Raw genomic sequence first — 16,200 nt, 5'->3', positions numbered from 1 at the left:
CTAAATCTGACAAGGGAAGGCAGATTGTCCCTTCCAACCCTTCTCCCTCCAAGCCAGTAGTATACATGTAGTCAGAAGGAGTCTTCTGGTTTGGGAAATTGAATCAGGTTCCTCCTGAGAGAGGATGAGGCCCAGACAGTGTAGGAGGAAGGAGAGATTCCTGGCCCAGAGACTGAGAATTCACAGACCCCGAGGAAGGGGTGCTGCACGGGCCCACAGAGGCTGCCCTCCAGGGAGAGAAGAGAGACTGAATCCCAGGTGCTGAAAGCTGTTGCAGGATGGGCAGGCCCTGGAGAAGTCAGGAATCAATGGCCTGGATATAGCTGTCATCGCCTCCTTGGCTCCTGACAGCCACACCCATCTTTAGGCTGCAAAGCCATGCTTAGGTGCCCTTGAAACCGAAGCAAACCTCAGTCAGTAGAAAAAAATCTGTGCTTAGCCAAAATACCAGAGCGAGTGATTATGTTATCCTGTTGACTCTAGGGTAGACCATAGGTTTTCTTTAATAAGTGAACTCCCCTCATGCATTAGAACAGAATTCTATTTAGAAAGGGGAAAATAAACAGAAAGATTGTCCCAGCACCCCGAGGAAGGGCAGGGATGGTAAAAGCAAGTTTGCCTTCTGTGAGGGGAAGGGCTGGAGACATCTGCAGGGAGCTGGAAAGACAGGTGTGTGTGTGTGTGTGTGTGTGTGTGTGTGTGTGTGTGTGTGTGTGTGTGTGTGAGAGAGAGAGAGAGAGAGAGAGAGAGAGAGAGAGAGAGAGAGAGAGAGAGACACTCCCGGATGTTCAGAACCAGCCACTATGCCACAGTAACACACAGTCACACTGCGTGTGAGGTAAGGCTGCTGTGAGCTTCACGTTAAGGCAAGGCCTGCCTGTGTACTGGAAACACCAGGATATAAGTGGGTATAAGAAATGGCAGTCAGGTCGTGGGGCTCCAGCATCGCATCATGAATGGGTGAGATTAAAGCTGATTAAAGCTGATCTTCCTGAGTGGACACTATCAAGCACGGTCACCTCATGTTGCTTGGCCCCTTCTGCCAGAGGCAGTTTCCTTTAGGCTTCTATATCATGTTGTGACACATCCTGTGCACCCTTGCCAAGGCACTGGTGCCACGGTGTTTGGATCTCCTCTTCCTCCTCTTCCTCCTTTTCCTCCCCCTTCACCTCCTCCTCCTGTTCTTCCTCCTGCTCCTCCTCCTACTGCTCCTCCCTTCCTGCTTCTGCTCCTCCTTTCCCTCCTCCTCCTGCTCCTCCTCCTGTTTCTCTTCCTCCTGCTCCTCTTCCTGCTCCTCCTCCTCCTGCTCCTCCTCCCTCTCTCCTCCCTCCCTTCCCCTGTTATTCTTTTTTCCCAACATGTGTCTCACTCTGTATCCCAAGATGACCTCAGATTAGCAGCTGTCCTTCTGCCTCAGCCTCACAAATGCTGAGATTAAAGACATGGACCACTATGCCTCTTAAAACATACTTCCTTCACAAAGCCTCATCCTTGGGCATTTTATTACAGCAACACATTTTGCTGTTTCCCTTTTCTCCAGCTGTGGATAGAATTTGGAGAAATGGTGAAGACAAGACAGAGTTAGGCCGGGGAGCTCTCTGCATGGAATGGTACAGGGAAGCAGTCTGCTCTGGTTACAGGTGCATAGAGCACTCATTAAGTGGAAGTAAGTCTTCACAAAGCTGCCAGTTAGCCAGCATTTGATGATGGTCTTCCTGGCCCATTGTGCTTAACTAGTTGGTAGTAGAAAATAATAATTAAAAAAATAATGATAAGAATAATAACATCAACGACAGACAAAATTCTGTCTTCCATTGTGTTTCTTCAAAAAGATTTCAGCCGTGAGCACAGTACCTCGAAATGTGACTTGGCCTGCAGGAGGAGTCACACTGTGGTTTGTGCCAGGGGCTGACCCACAATGTAGAAGTTGACCATGTGGAGACAGACACTTGGGGAGAACGCCATCAAACTGCCAGAAACCAGGGAGGAGGCCCAGAACAGTCTCCCTCCTAGGCCTCAAAAGAAATCAACCTTGCCATTGCCTTCATTTCAGACAGAACCTTTAGAACTATAGGAAGGTAAATTCTTGTTGTTTGAGCTATTCAGTTGTTTATACCTTGTTATCAATAAATGTTATAATAATGTTTGGGAGCCTTAGTGTCCACCCGAAACCTATATACTACAGCTTTGTCCCTCTCCAGGTATACATTTCTGGGAAGTAGAGGAAACTCTGAGAAGTGAACCACTGTGGGAAGAAGTTATGGGGTGGGTGTCCTTGGAGGGTATACTGGGATTCCAGGCCCTTTTCTATCTCTTGTGTTTCCTGGTCATTGTGAGGCAAGCATCTACCTTAGGTGTCCACAGACACAACACTGGGTTAGTTTACCTCCTGCATTTTGTCAGAGTAACAGGAATCTCACTGTCATCACACAATGCCTAGTGAGTTGCTCCTATGTGGTATGTACTATGCCTGGTAGCTTACACAAAGTATATTACGTATTTTCCACAGTCCCATGTGAAAGGAACTATTATCCTCACATTGATTGGTTAGAGATTAGGGGAGCTTGGAGAGGCCAAGGTTACACAGCCAGGCTCAGCATCACAAAATGTTGATAGAAGCCTGGGCTCCCAATTCCCAACCAAATGGCCTCTGCTCAGCACAGAGCAAGACCCAGAGATGGTTACACCAGACCAAGTACACATTGACCATAGATAGAGCCATCAACAAGAACCATGAAGAAGGTTCTAGAACTTCAGGATGTATTCAGTTTTAAAAGAGTAAAGTTGGGCTGGCAATGCACAATTTAAACTTCAGTTTGGTTTGTAGTTTCATATAGGGTCTCATTATGTAACTCTGGGTAGCCTGAAACTTGATAGACCAGGGTGACCTTGAACTTACAGAGACCCCACCTGCCTCTGTCTCCCTCCTTCTGAGTTTAAAGGCTTGTGCTATCATGCTCAGAAAGACCACAGTTATTTGGTGGCGCTGTGTCTCCCAACAGCATCGCCTTTGCGATTAAGTGCTTTTGAGGCTCTAATAAGATGTTCCCGTTATATCAGAAGCCAAGGTACCACGTCTTTATCCCACCGTGCACACTTCCTTTTCAAGGAGACCCCAGGCTCACGACTGTATCGTTTACAGCATGACTTTTGACTCCTTGCACTTGTGGGCTTTTCTAAAGAATCATGTGAAGGAATACCGCAAAGCAGTGGTTCTCAACCTGTAGGTCTCGACTCCTTTGACAGCTATCTACAAAAGTATTGATATTTACAACACATAACAGGAACAAAGTTAAGGTTATGAAGTAGCAACGAATAATTTTACAGTGTGGGAGGGGGGTGCTTACCACAACATTGCAGCACTAGGTTGGTTGAGAACCACTGCAAAGGAAGATCCAGCCCTCCATGATGGCTTGGGGGAGGGCTAAATCACTTTATCCCATGTCACCCACTTAAAAACATGCATTAAAAACACCTTTAAAGCCTGAAGTGCAGAACTCACTGTTCTGTTACCCCATTCATCCCATGCAGAGCCTGCTTCTCTTTGCTAAATACATTTAAACACTTCTGCCTAAACTGTGTGTCTCTTGAATGAATTCTTACCTTCAAGACAAGAGCTGAGGAAGAAGCCTCACCAGGTGAGAAAATGACTTCATCTAGAAAGATAAACACACACACACACATACACACACGCATGAGCACACATTCACACACACACACACACACACACACGCACATATACACACATACACATGCACACAGATACACATACACACATGCACACACACACTCAGCACACACACACACCAAACACACACACATACACACACGCACACACATACACACACATGCACACACACAATCATACACACATATACACAAACATACACACACATACAAACACACAGAGAGGGAGGAGACGGGGGGGGGGGCTTTAGACTTGGCCTAGTGAGCACTCAGAGGAGATTAAAACTGCTGTCATTTAGATCTTAAGTGCCACACACTTGGCACTATCGAGAGATGGTGGGACGTTCTAAGCCCTTGGGAATGACCTCCAAAGGCGTCCTAGGTTCAGCTTTCTCTTTCTGCTTCTGTGTTATAAAGTGAGTGATTGAACTCGACCACACATGCCTGTCTAGACGTGCCACACTTCTGCAGGACCAAACAACAGGGCAGGTCATGGCTGAACCTCCAGAACCCTGAGCCTAAATTAACTTTGTCTCTCTACAAGCCAGCCACCTCAGATCCTCGCTGCAGAGACAGGAAGTTGGCTGAACAGCAGGTCAGTTGTTCCTGAGTTAGGATGGCCGCCCTCTCCATGGCAGTAAACCAACTGTGGAGACTCAGTCTTCAGCTTGCACCTCACTTAGGCACAGGAGAGAGTGAGAATCCAGACAACCAGGGGAAGAGTGGCGAGGGTGCTGTGATGTCCTGATGTCCTCACTTAAACCCATTCTTGGGTGATTCAATATTGCATTTATATATTTATTTATGGGGGTGGGGGGCGCTCATGCATGCATGGTGCATTCATGGAAGTCAGAGGACAACTTTTGGGAGTTGGTTCTGTCTTCCCAAGGTTATTTTTCTTTTTTGATGTTTGGGTTTTTACTCTCTGCCATGGTCAACAGTGACATGAAAATATTAAATGGTAGATTATAGAAGTAAAATATTTTTAAATTGCATTCAGTACTGAATAGTAGGATGAGGTCTTATACTGCTTACTGTAGGGCCCAGGATGTGAACGGTCCCCTGTCAGTGTTCCCATGCTGCAGGGGCTGCCTGCCTGAGAGCCACTTAGATTCTGCCATCAGCGAGATAGCATGGTAGCTGGGCACTTCAAACTTTAGTTTACCTTTATTTTACCTCATGATGCAGAGTGCACAACTAATGGTACCAGTGATTTAGATCTGCCCAAATGAGACTGGAGGTGGAAATGCTAAGGTACAATAACATTTTAAACAAACAAACAAACAAACAAAAACATTCTAGACAGTTTCGTTGTATGGCTCTGGCTGGCTTGGACCTTGCTATGTAGACCAAGCTTGTCTTAAATTCCAGAGATCCTCTTGCCTCTGCCTCCTGAGTGCTGGGATGAAAGGCATGTGCTATTATGTCCAACACCACAACAATAAGATATTTTGAGAGAGAGAGAGAGAGAGAGAGAGAGAGAGAGAGAGAGAGAGAGAGAGCGATTTATGTAACTACATTATTTTCTTAGTTTCATTTTTTTTTTTGTAATAAAATAACGGACACGAAGCAACTCAGGGGAGAAAGAGGTTTCTTTTAGCTTAAAATTCCAGATTACAGCCCATCAGTGTGGGAAAGTAGAGGGAAAACTTCGAACAGCTATTTAGATCACATCCACAGTCAAGAGGAGAGTGGGGGAAATGCACATGGTTGCTTGTGCACAGCTCCACTTCTCTACTCTTGCATAGTTCTAGACCCCTGCCTAGGGAATGGCGCTGCCCACACTGAGCTTGGTCTTCCCACATCAACTAACATAATTAAGACAACACTGTGGAGACATGCCCACAGCTGACCCAGTGCAGACAGACAGTCCCTCACTGAGCCTCGGAGGTAATTCTAGGATGCATCAAGTTGACGATTAACTAAACATGACAATTGTCATCATCCTTTTACTTTATGCTTAGTTTTTGTTGTTTAACACAATGTGGACTTGCAGGAGGAGGGAGGCAGTGGAAATCATACACAGGGTTGGTACTCTCTGTAGTTCTAGGCATCTACTGAGATCATGCCCTGAGAACAAAGAGGACTACTGTGTAAAAGTAAAAGAAAAGTCTTACAGTGTAGTCTTGTCCTTTATGTCCTTCCAAAGCAAAATGCACTGATCAGCACGGAGCTAAACCAGCTGCCCCTCCTCCCAGAAGTTGGCCAAGCAGAACTGCCCAGACTTTTCGGTGTGTGTGTGTGTGTGTGTGTGTGTGTGTGTGTGTGTGTGTATGTGTGTGCGTGTGGTAGGTAAAAGGAGTCCAAGAAACTGGTCTCAAGCAAAGCTTCCCAGCTCCATTCCCAGCTGTCTCATGACCCTCTGCCCCAAGTCCTGCAGTGGCATCAGCTCTCCTGTGGGTAGTCTACTTCTACAGCTGGCCTCCTGCCCTGTGCTCCCTGAAGCAGGTTCCCACAGGGATTAGGACCAGGCACTCTCTCCATTCTTCAGTGGTGAGAGCCATGGCCTGCCTGTCCTCTGCACCCTCCTGGGAAAGCTCCACTAGTCCCTGGCCCACCAGATCTATAGTGCTCCACAAAGCTTTCTGGAGGGCAAGGGAGGGAAACTGAGGTAGTGGCTCCAGGACTAACCCCTGGAAGCTGGGCCCTGGAACTGGAGCTTGTTCCATCCCTCTGCTCCCACTAACACCGCAGCTCCTTTCTCCCCATCCAGCCGGAGAAAGGTATTGCCAATGTCCAGCATAACCCCTAACCTGGTCCACTCTAAGACAAACATGTGTCTAGTCCAGACCTGGGCATAAGGAAGACACACAAAGATGACCACAAAAGACCTTGATAGCTTTTACATGCAGGCAGGGAAATAACAAAAGCCCTGCAAGGCAGTATTTGCTACTTGGCCATTTAGATCGGACTATCATCAGTAATGCATCTTACTGCTTTCCAGGGTAATGAGCTAGGGAAACAGAACCCTTCTCAATGGCTTTCAGCTTCACCTGGGCTCTTGTTTGTACGTGTGTTCACGTTTTCTCAAGCTTAAACTTTCAGAGTTATATAACCCTTCCCCTTGGCTAGCAACCAAACTTCCAGATTAGCTGGAGGTTCCCTGTGCAAGTTGGGAGTTGGCATGGGCTGAGCAATGTGACCACGGTGCATCATGGGTCTGCAGGGGCCACTCTCTAAGGAAGGGCCTGTGTGTGGGTCAGAAGAGAACAGCCTGAAGGCAGAGCTAGATTCCTGACCCAGAAGACTTCAGACCAAATGCTTAATGCCTGTTCTCAAGCCATTTAAAGTTAGGAACTTTATCGATCTTTTTCTTTTGGAAAAAAAATGTTCTATGCATTAATTGAGATGTCTACACTATTAAGTGGGAATTGCTTAAAAGAAAGTCAAATACTCCAGTTATTCAAGGTCTCATGTGAATGCGGCTTCGGCACTCTCTGTACAGGGGCTCTCTGGTTCCCGGAAGCAGTGTGTAATGGAGCTCAGGCCCTGAATGTCTCCTTCTTCCTCTGGTCTATGTCTTTCCAACCACTGATGAAAATCAATACTCTGGCTTTTCATGTTGGGCTTAGGATAAAGTGGAATGCACTGTGGTAAGAGATGATAATCTCAGCAGACATTCAAACCTCAGTGTGTGTGTGTGTGTGATGATTCATTTCACACGTCATCTTGGCCAAAGTGTTCAGATGTTTGGTCTAAGCTTATTCTGGATGTATGAATTTTGGCTATTTTAATTTCATTTTGTTTGGGATTGTCAAGTTTGGGCTTGGCCCAATAATGACTTTTCGGAAGTCCAGCTTGGAGATGCCAATGAGTTTGTTACAGTTTCTTGCAGGAGTATGGGTAAGCGGCTACTTACCAGAGCATGAATAACTCAAGAGCAGATCTGTCACTGAAAAGTTCACCCAACACAAGGCACAGCCCTAGAGCTCCCTGCCCAGCTTCTCCCCAGCAGTGGCTCACACTCCCCAGAAATCATTACTGAGAATATAACCTTGTGAATCTTTTAAGTTTCAGGCACTTTCTGAGACTTGTGAGTTGCTCACTTCTTCAACTTATGTTTTGTTAACTTCCTGAGTCTCAAGGAGCTCCCCTTCTGAATGGAAAGTTTCAATTGGAAGAAAATTGTTACGTAGCAGGACTTTGACTGCAACTCTTCCCAGGGGCTTCAGTCCACACTTTGGACTTGATTCTTCTCCATCATCTGAGCTATTCTGAATTCTCACATGTCCTGCATGTGTGAGTACATGTATGTGCACAAGTGCACACAAAAACACACATGTGTATATACTGTATATTATCCAATGTCTGTGTATAGATATATAACCATGCATGATATTCATATCTTACTGATATTAATATATTATCTAATGTATATGTGGAGATATATATTTATTAATGTTCATTTCTTATTGTATATATATATATGTGTATGTATCTATACACATCCAATTCAATGTACATACTTACAGACACATTTCTCTAATGTGAATGTAGTTTCTATTTGTCCTTGGTGAACTTCCACATCTCCTGTAAAACCCACATCAGCTTGTCCCTCTCCAACATCCCATGAGCTTTTAGGGCAGTGGTTCTCAACATTCCTAATGCTGTGACCCTTTAATACAGTTCCTCATGTTGTGGTGACCCCCCCCCCCCCCCACACACACACACACAACCATAAAACTAGTTTCATTGCTATTTCAGAACTGTAACTTTGCTACTGTTAGGAATCATAGTGTAGATTTCAGAGATGAAGGAGATCTGATATGTGACCCCTGTGAAAGGGTCATTTTACCCCCCAAGAAATCACAACTGACAGGTGAAGAATAAGTGTTCTAGGACTCCTTTCTTTAAAATCCCCAGTGAAAGGCCTATAGAAATGCAAAACACTAGGCAGGCCCCAGCTCAGCCGAACACGGAGGCCCTGCAGGCTTTCCCACCTCTCTGCCTTCCTAGCGTGCAGGGAAAGACACAACCCTAGCACCTGGAGAGAAGAGGCATTTTACAGCCAGAAGAAAGCATCCCCAAGTGCAGGACTTTACATCTACTATGATGAGACACCCCCACCCTTCTCCTTATTTATACTAAGGACTCAACCTGGATCCTCACACTTGTCAGGAAAGAGTTGAGCCACAGAGCCAATGTCCAGGCCCATAGAGTCCTATTAATAGTACCACCCACTTGAAATGCAGCATTAAATCACTGTGAACCCCAGGGAATCTGCTTTCCTTCAATCCTTTGATTTTCTGTTTGAATCGGGAGGTTGGGAGAAAGCCGTGTGCTGTGACAGCCTGTGACTAAGGCAGGGCAGGTTTTTGTTCCTGGGCTATTTACTTTTCAAAAGAGGCTAACACTGGGTTTTCTGTCATAAAAAATGATGTGTTGTTACTTGGAAAAGTGCAAACATTGGGAAAAGCATTAAAGAGAAATTTGAACCCTACCACCGGGGATAGCTGCTATTGAGATTTAGTGGCTGTTTCCCCAGAGACCTGTGTGTTTGTTTGTTAGGCCACCAGAGCACAGTGGCACAGCTAAGACCTTAAACTGTGAAATAACTCTGAGAGTGTGTGGGGTGCTTGACTTCTAAGATCAAAGTGTGGGCAGGGTTGATTTCTCCTGAGATCTCTGCAGCTCGCAAAGGGTGTCCTCCCCGAGTCTCCACATGGTAGGCTCTTGGTATTTGTTTCTTCTAATTTTCTCATCTGGCAAAGACACCAGTCATATTGGGTCAGCAGCAGCCTAATGACTTCATGTTAACTGCCTCTAAAGATCCTGTCTCCTGGAGTCACGGTTTGAGACAGTGGGATTTAGGACTCCAACAGCTGAACTCTGGGGCATACATTTCAGCCCCAAGAAATGCGTCTGTGTGATTGTAAATAGGTTAACATTAAGAGACTCTTTTAAAAATCTATATTTTTAAGGCAGCTAGACTGGGCTACATGAGACCTTGTCTCAAACAAGACAAAACAATATAAAACAACACCATAAAAACAAACAAACTAAAACAAATAAAAATTCTACCCTCAAAGCCTCAGAAACTAGTGTTGTTAAAGACTTGTGAGTGTTGTATCCTTGGTGTTCTATGGTAGGAATGAAAAATAGTGTGCCCACTTTGGAAAACTGTGATCTATCTATCTATCCATCTCACATAATGAATCAGCAGCAACTTAATGACTTCACGTTAAGCACCCCTAAAGAGTCTGTCTCAGATAATCAGTCTAATCTGACACATACCCAAAAGATATTGTCATGGTTGGAATATTAACTGCCCCCATGGAGTCACATGTCAAGGGTATATGTGTGTATATATGTGTGTGTGTGTGTGTATCCATCCCTGGGATGGAACCCTGGGCCTTGAGCATGCTAGGCAAGTGTTCCTGCACTGAATTATGTGCTCACCCTTGAATGTTGTAATTTCTTAGCTAGTTCTAATATAATATACATTAGGCTCTGTTTCTGCTGTTTCACTATTCTAAATTCCACTGCAGTAGACATCTGTGGTGGCAATAAACATCTGTGGTGGCTCTGAGCTGAGCCAAAAAAAAAAAAAAAAAAAGCCTGAGAACACAAGGAAAAACGTAGACATTTGGCTCTTGGTGTCAGAGACTTCAGCCCATAACCATGGCTCTGTTGGTTCTAGGGCCGTGTTGTGACAGAGGCTGCTGGCACCAGGCAGGAGGCAGAGAGCAAAGGTGTACCTGCCTCCTTTAGCTAGGTCTGGATCCCTCGTGTTTCCACCATCTCCACAAACTGCCACCAACTACAAACCAGACCCATGACACATGACCCTGTGGGGACAGTTCATATTCCAGCCATAACAATATCTTTTGGGTATGTGGCTGATTATTCTCTTGCAGATAGACTCCTAGAGCTTGGGCTGTTGGGTTAGAAGAAAATTTTATTTTTAATTCAGATGAAGATTGCTTTTTATTCTGTCCTGAGGGGTTTAACTTCAGCTTCAGCCCATGGGAGAGTCTACTTCCTCAAACACTTGCCAGTACTTGGCTGGGAGATTATTCTTAAACTTTGCCAATCTGATGAACCGGTGTATATATAGGAGCCTTTATCTGTGACTTTTGGTGACTTGAGAAATTGGGCATGGTTCTTACATTCATTGGTCACCTTTCATCTTGTGTCCTTTTTGTTTTTTTTTTCTATTTCATTTCTCACTTGTCCACGGACTTTAAGTTTTTTTTTTTTTTTTTTTTTTTTTTTTTTAGTAAGCCATGTATTTTTTTACTTTTCCTTATGTTTTGGTAGTGTTGGGAGTGACCCAAGGTCTTGTGCCTGCTAGGCAAGTGCAGTGCCACTGAGCTGCACCCTCAAACCTTACCATTCCATAATGTTCAGTTCAGCCATGGGGACACATTCACATTATTGTAAAACCAATCACAAGGACTCATTCAAACCCACTGAACAGTTACTATCCAGGACTTCCCTGTATCCTGGCAAGCACCATTCTTCCTTCTGGCTCTGAATCTGACTCCTCTGGTATTGCCTCTGAGCAGTGGACCCATGCAGTATTTGTCGGTTCTGAAGCTGACTCTTTTCACTTAGCACAATATCCTCAGGTTAATCCATGTTGTAGTATCAGAAGTTCTTCCCTCATTTTTAAATGGTGAATAATAGTACAGTGTGTGTGTGTGTGTGTGTGTGTGTGTGTGTGTGTGTGTGTGCATGTGTGTGTACACTCAAGTGCATGTGTATGACACTGGGCCCATATGGAAGTGAGCCCAACTCTCTTGAGTGGGTTCTTTCCTTCCATCATGTGGGTCCTGGCAGTAAGCCCCTTTACCCACTGAGCCATCTCCCCCACACACCTTTTAAGTATTCAAGTAAGCTTTTCTATTGAGTACGTCTTGGAGTGTGATTACTGAGTCATAGATATGCATAAGTAGTTTTCTGAAGTTCTGGGATTTGCATGGCTTCTCACCTTCATCCACAATTCTACAAGTAAGCATTTTGCATCAGAGTGTGGTTGAAATTTGCATGCTTCTGACTCCTGATGAAGTTGGCCACTGTTTCAGATGCATGTTGGCTGTTTGTAATAGCTTTCCCCATTTTTTCCCTGTCCACTTAAAGAACCCCTCCTCACCGTGAATGAGTCCTTTATCAAGGCTTCAAGCTGACAGCCTCTTCTGTCACCATGGCTGCTCTCCACTTGTTACAAGTTGGTTTTTTTTTTTTTTTTTTTTTCCCAAAGAGCAGACATGCAGACATTCTTTCTTTTAATGGATTCTAATTTATGAATGCTTTCTTATGGATCTCATGAACACGTAAGAATCTTGCATCTTTCACTACTGCTAAGACACTTTCCCATGTTGCTGTTAGACTATACTCACCTTCCTTCTCATGTTTTCGATCAATGGAGTAGTTTTCTCCTCATGTGGATTTTTATTTTACATTTATTTAGTTTGTGTGCACATGTGTATGTATATGTGCCTACCATAGTGTGTACTTGTGGAGGTCAGAGGACAACTTGGAGGAATTAGTTCTTTCCTTCCACCATGTGGGGCCTGGTGATCCTATACAGGTCCCAGGCCTGGCCACAAGAGCCTTTATCCACTATGACATCTTTCTGGCCCTAGATTAATGAAGAAACAAGAAGAAGAAGAAGAAGAAGAAGAAGAAGAAGAAGAAGAAGAAGAAGAAGAAGAAGAAGAAGAAGAAGAAGAAGAAGAGGAGGAGGAGGAGGAGGAGGAGGAGGAGGAGGAGGAGGAGGAGGAGGAGGAGGAGGAGGAGGAGGAGGAGGAGGAGGTGTTGAGACAGGTTCTTGCTATGTTGCCCAGGCTAGTCTCTACCTTCTGCATTCTTGCCATCCTCCTGCCTTGGTCTCCCCTGTAGTTCATACTATAGGTGTGCAGCATGACCAGTTTGGTTTTGTTGGGTTTTTTTTGTCTTTAATGATTTTGGATACGACATGGACAAGGAGATTTGTTTTTTTACCACACAGAGTTTTTCTACACAGCCCGGTTTGTCATCTGCCAACGGCCCGGCTGGTTTTTGCTGTCTCTATTTTGTTCTACTTCTCTTCCTCAGGATAGTCCCAACCTCAGGCTGTTCCCACAGATACCTCTCCAAGGGTCAGCTTGTCTTCTTCATGTGCAAACAAAGCCCAGCACACCGGCTAGGTGATGGCTTTTGAGATTTGCATTGAATCAGTGGGAAACTGAGGCTTTCCTATATTATACCCTCCAATTACGCAGATAATCCTTAGGTTTTAAATATTCTCTACCATTTCCAAATAGTGGATGTTGCTCTCTCTGTTTTGAGGGCTGACTTTGTAGCAAGAAACCCACGGAGTTTGTTGATGAGTTTTAGCAGCTTATAGACTCTGACTGTTGGGGTGTTGCTGGTGGCTAAATCCCAGGACCTCCCACATGTGTGATACATGCTCTGTCTGAATACAGCCTAGCCCACTCTACTTGGCTTCTAAAAATAAAAGCCGTCCTTCTATTTCCCCTTCCCTGGGCCCTCCTCACTTTCCCCTGGTTTTCTTGATTAGGTGTAATCCTACTACGTTTTTTGTTTGTTTTTGTTTTGTTTTTTTACCTAGCATTTATCAGATTGAAGAAATTCTCTTTGTGTTTATCATCTTTGTGTCCCAAATCTCATTAAAGGTGTTTCCACTCCCATTAAGATGATTGCAACAGGGCTGGAGAGATGGCTCAGCAGTTAAGAGCACTGACTGCTCTTCCAGAGGTCCTGAGTTCAATTCCCAGCAACCATATGGTGGCTCACAACCATCTGTAATGGGGTCAGATGCCCTTTTCTGGTCTGCCTGAAGAGAGTGATAGGGATGCCTCAGCAACAGGATAGATGAACTTGCCAGAGAGAATGAAGGCAAGCAGGCAAAATGCGAAGTCTTCCTTCTTTTATGTTCTTCTATGTGCACTGCCATCAGAAGATGTGGTTCAGATTTAGGGTAGGTCTCCCACCTCAAAAGACCCAATTAAGAAAATCCCTCAAAGTCATGCCCAGCTGCTTGGGTTCTAGTTGACTCCAGATGTAGTCAAGTTTATAACCAAGATTAGCCATCTCACCTTGAGTATGCAAAATAGAAGAAGCTCTGGCTGATGTTTCTAAGGATGTTTTGCTCATCTTCTGGTGGAGTGAGAACAGCACTATAATGGTTTGAATCAGTGTCCTCCACAGGCTCCCATATTTGAACACTTGGTCCCCAGTTGGTGGTGCTCTTTGGGGAATCTTTAGGAGGTGGAGCCTTGCTGTGAAAAGCATATTACTAAGGGACAGGCTTAGTTCATAACCTGGCCTCACTTCCTGTTCTTTTTCTCTACTTCCTGTCAGCTCCCTGCTCCTGTCTTTATCCTTCCTCTTCCCTGTCATGATCCTGTTTACTGTAAACTAAAACAAGCCCTTGGTCATGGTATATTTTTTTAATCACATAACATGTAAGGAACTACAAGCTTGTATACTCTGATTCAGGATTGATTTGTTTCTAGCTGGGTTCTAGTCTTTGAGAAGTCTTGCCCATTTCTGTTTTGTCATAACTTCAAAGTCTAACCATCTCTGAGACCCAGTGAAAACCTAGGAACCTCACACAGGTTCTTCCTCTTCAGTCCTGGTGTCCCACATTGGTCTCAGATACAGAGAGACTGTTAATTGCTCTGTTCCTGTCCTGCCTCTCAACTGCCACTTGCTGCTTAGCCTCCCCACCTTCAAGGTCTGTGCTGCTTAAAACTTCACAAGCACCCTCAAGTAAAAGCTACTCAGACTTTTGGGCTGAATTCTTCTTCTTCTTCTTCTTCTTCTTCTTCTTCTTCTTCTTCTTCTTCTTCTTCTTCTTCTTCTTCTTCTTCTTCTTCTTCTTCTCCTCCTCCTCCTCCTCCTTTTCTCCTTCTCCTTCTCCTTCTCCTTCTCCTCCTTCTCCTCCTTCTCCTCCTTCTCCTTCTCCTTCTCTTCCTCCTCCTCCTCTTTTTCCTCCTCCTCTTCCTCCTCTTCTTCCTTCTTCTCCTCCTCCTTCTCCTCCTCCTCCTTCTTTTTAGTTTCTGATGTGGCTTCAAGCTTTGCCTGCCATGTTGAATACCAAGTTTCGCCTTCTCAGCACCGTGAGATGCCAAAAGCTAAATCCAGCAGTCTGTTTTTCTAGTGTACATTCCCCTCTGACAAGGAATCCCCTCTGACAAGGAATCCCCTCTGACAAGGAATCCCCTCTGACAAGGAATCCCCTCTGACAAGGAATCCCCTCTGACAAGGAATACCCTCTGGCAAGGAATCCCCTCTGACAAGGAATCCCCTCTGACAAGGAATCCCCTCTGGCAAGGAATCCCCTCTGACAAGGAATCCCCTCTGACAAGGAATACCCTCTGACAAGGAATTCCCTCTGGCAAGGAATACCCTCTGACAAGGAATACCCTCTGACAAGGAATCCCCTCTGACAAGGAATGCCCTCTGACAAGGAATGCCCTCTGACAAGGAATGCCCATTGAGAGGGAAACTTGGGGGAATGCTGAGTGCGTCAAACTTCCTGATCTGAGTTCTGCATTTCCTCGGTTTATAACTTTGTAGCTCTCTCACACCTTCAAATAGGAGTCCTCCTCCTCTTTCTCTTCCTCCTCCTTCTCTTCTTCTTCCTTCTTCTCCTTCTCTTCCTTCATCATTTTTTCTTGCTATTTATTTATTTATTTATTAACTAGTTCTCATAATGTAGCCTTGGCTGGCTAATCTCAAACTTACAGAGACCCATCTGCCTCTGGAATGTTGGTAGTAAAGTGTGTGTGTGTGTGTGTGTGTGTGTGTGTGTGTGTGTGTATACCACCAACCCCCCTCTTTTATCTTCAGCTTTTAAAGTTGAGTTTGTTACTTGATGTCCCCTACTTAGTCTTCACTTCTGTAGACTCTATTTTAGTGATGACATTACTTGTTCCATCTCTGGTTCTCTCTCTCTCTCTCTCTCTCTCTCTCTCTCTCTCTCTCTCTCTGTTTACCTTTCCTTCTGATCACTCTTGACAAAGGTCACGAGATTATCATAACGGGGTTAGTGATAGGCCCATAGTTACTTACTCTGTGTAGATGGTTTTTTTTTTTTTTCTTTTGTTTTTGTCTTATTTGTGGTGCTACAGATAGAAACTGGGGCCTTGCATTTTACGTGAGTATTCTATCTCTGAGCCACACCCCTTCCCTCTCCTACGTGCTCTACAACTGATAATTATGTGCCATACTTTCCAGTGTTTAACTCCACTCCTGTTGGCTGTGTTGTCTGGTGATGACTTATACTTCTGGATTTATTAGGCTCTATACTTGAGGCCTCCACTTCAATATTCCTCTATTTTTCTTTACTATTGTATTTTTGGTTATCCTGAATAGGAGAAATCCATTCTTCTCTCTCATCCAAACACAGGAAGCCTTTAGAATCCCATCTCTATTACACAGTACAATCAGGATGCCAAAACTTGATTCAGGAGCTGAAGAGATGGCTCAGCAATTGAGAGTATTTGTTTTTCTTCCAGAGGATCTGGGTTCAGTTTCTAACTTTCACATTGTGGCTCATGA

The sequence above is a fragment of the Arvicanthis niloticus genome, chromosome 4 (assembly GCF_011762505.2).
Source record: "Arvicanthis niloticus isolate mArvNil1 chromosome 4, mArvNil1.pat.X, whole genome shotgun sequence".
Lineage (NCBI taxonomy): Eukaryota > Metazoa > Chordata > Mammalia > Rodentia > Muridae > Arvicanthis > Arvicanthis niloticus.
This window is presented reverse-complemented; position numbering follows the sequence as displayed.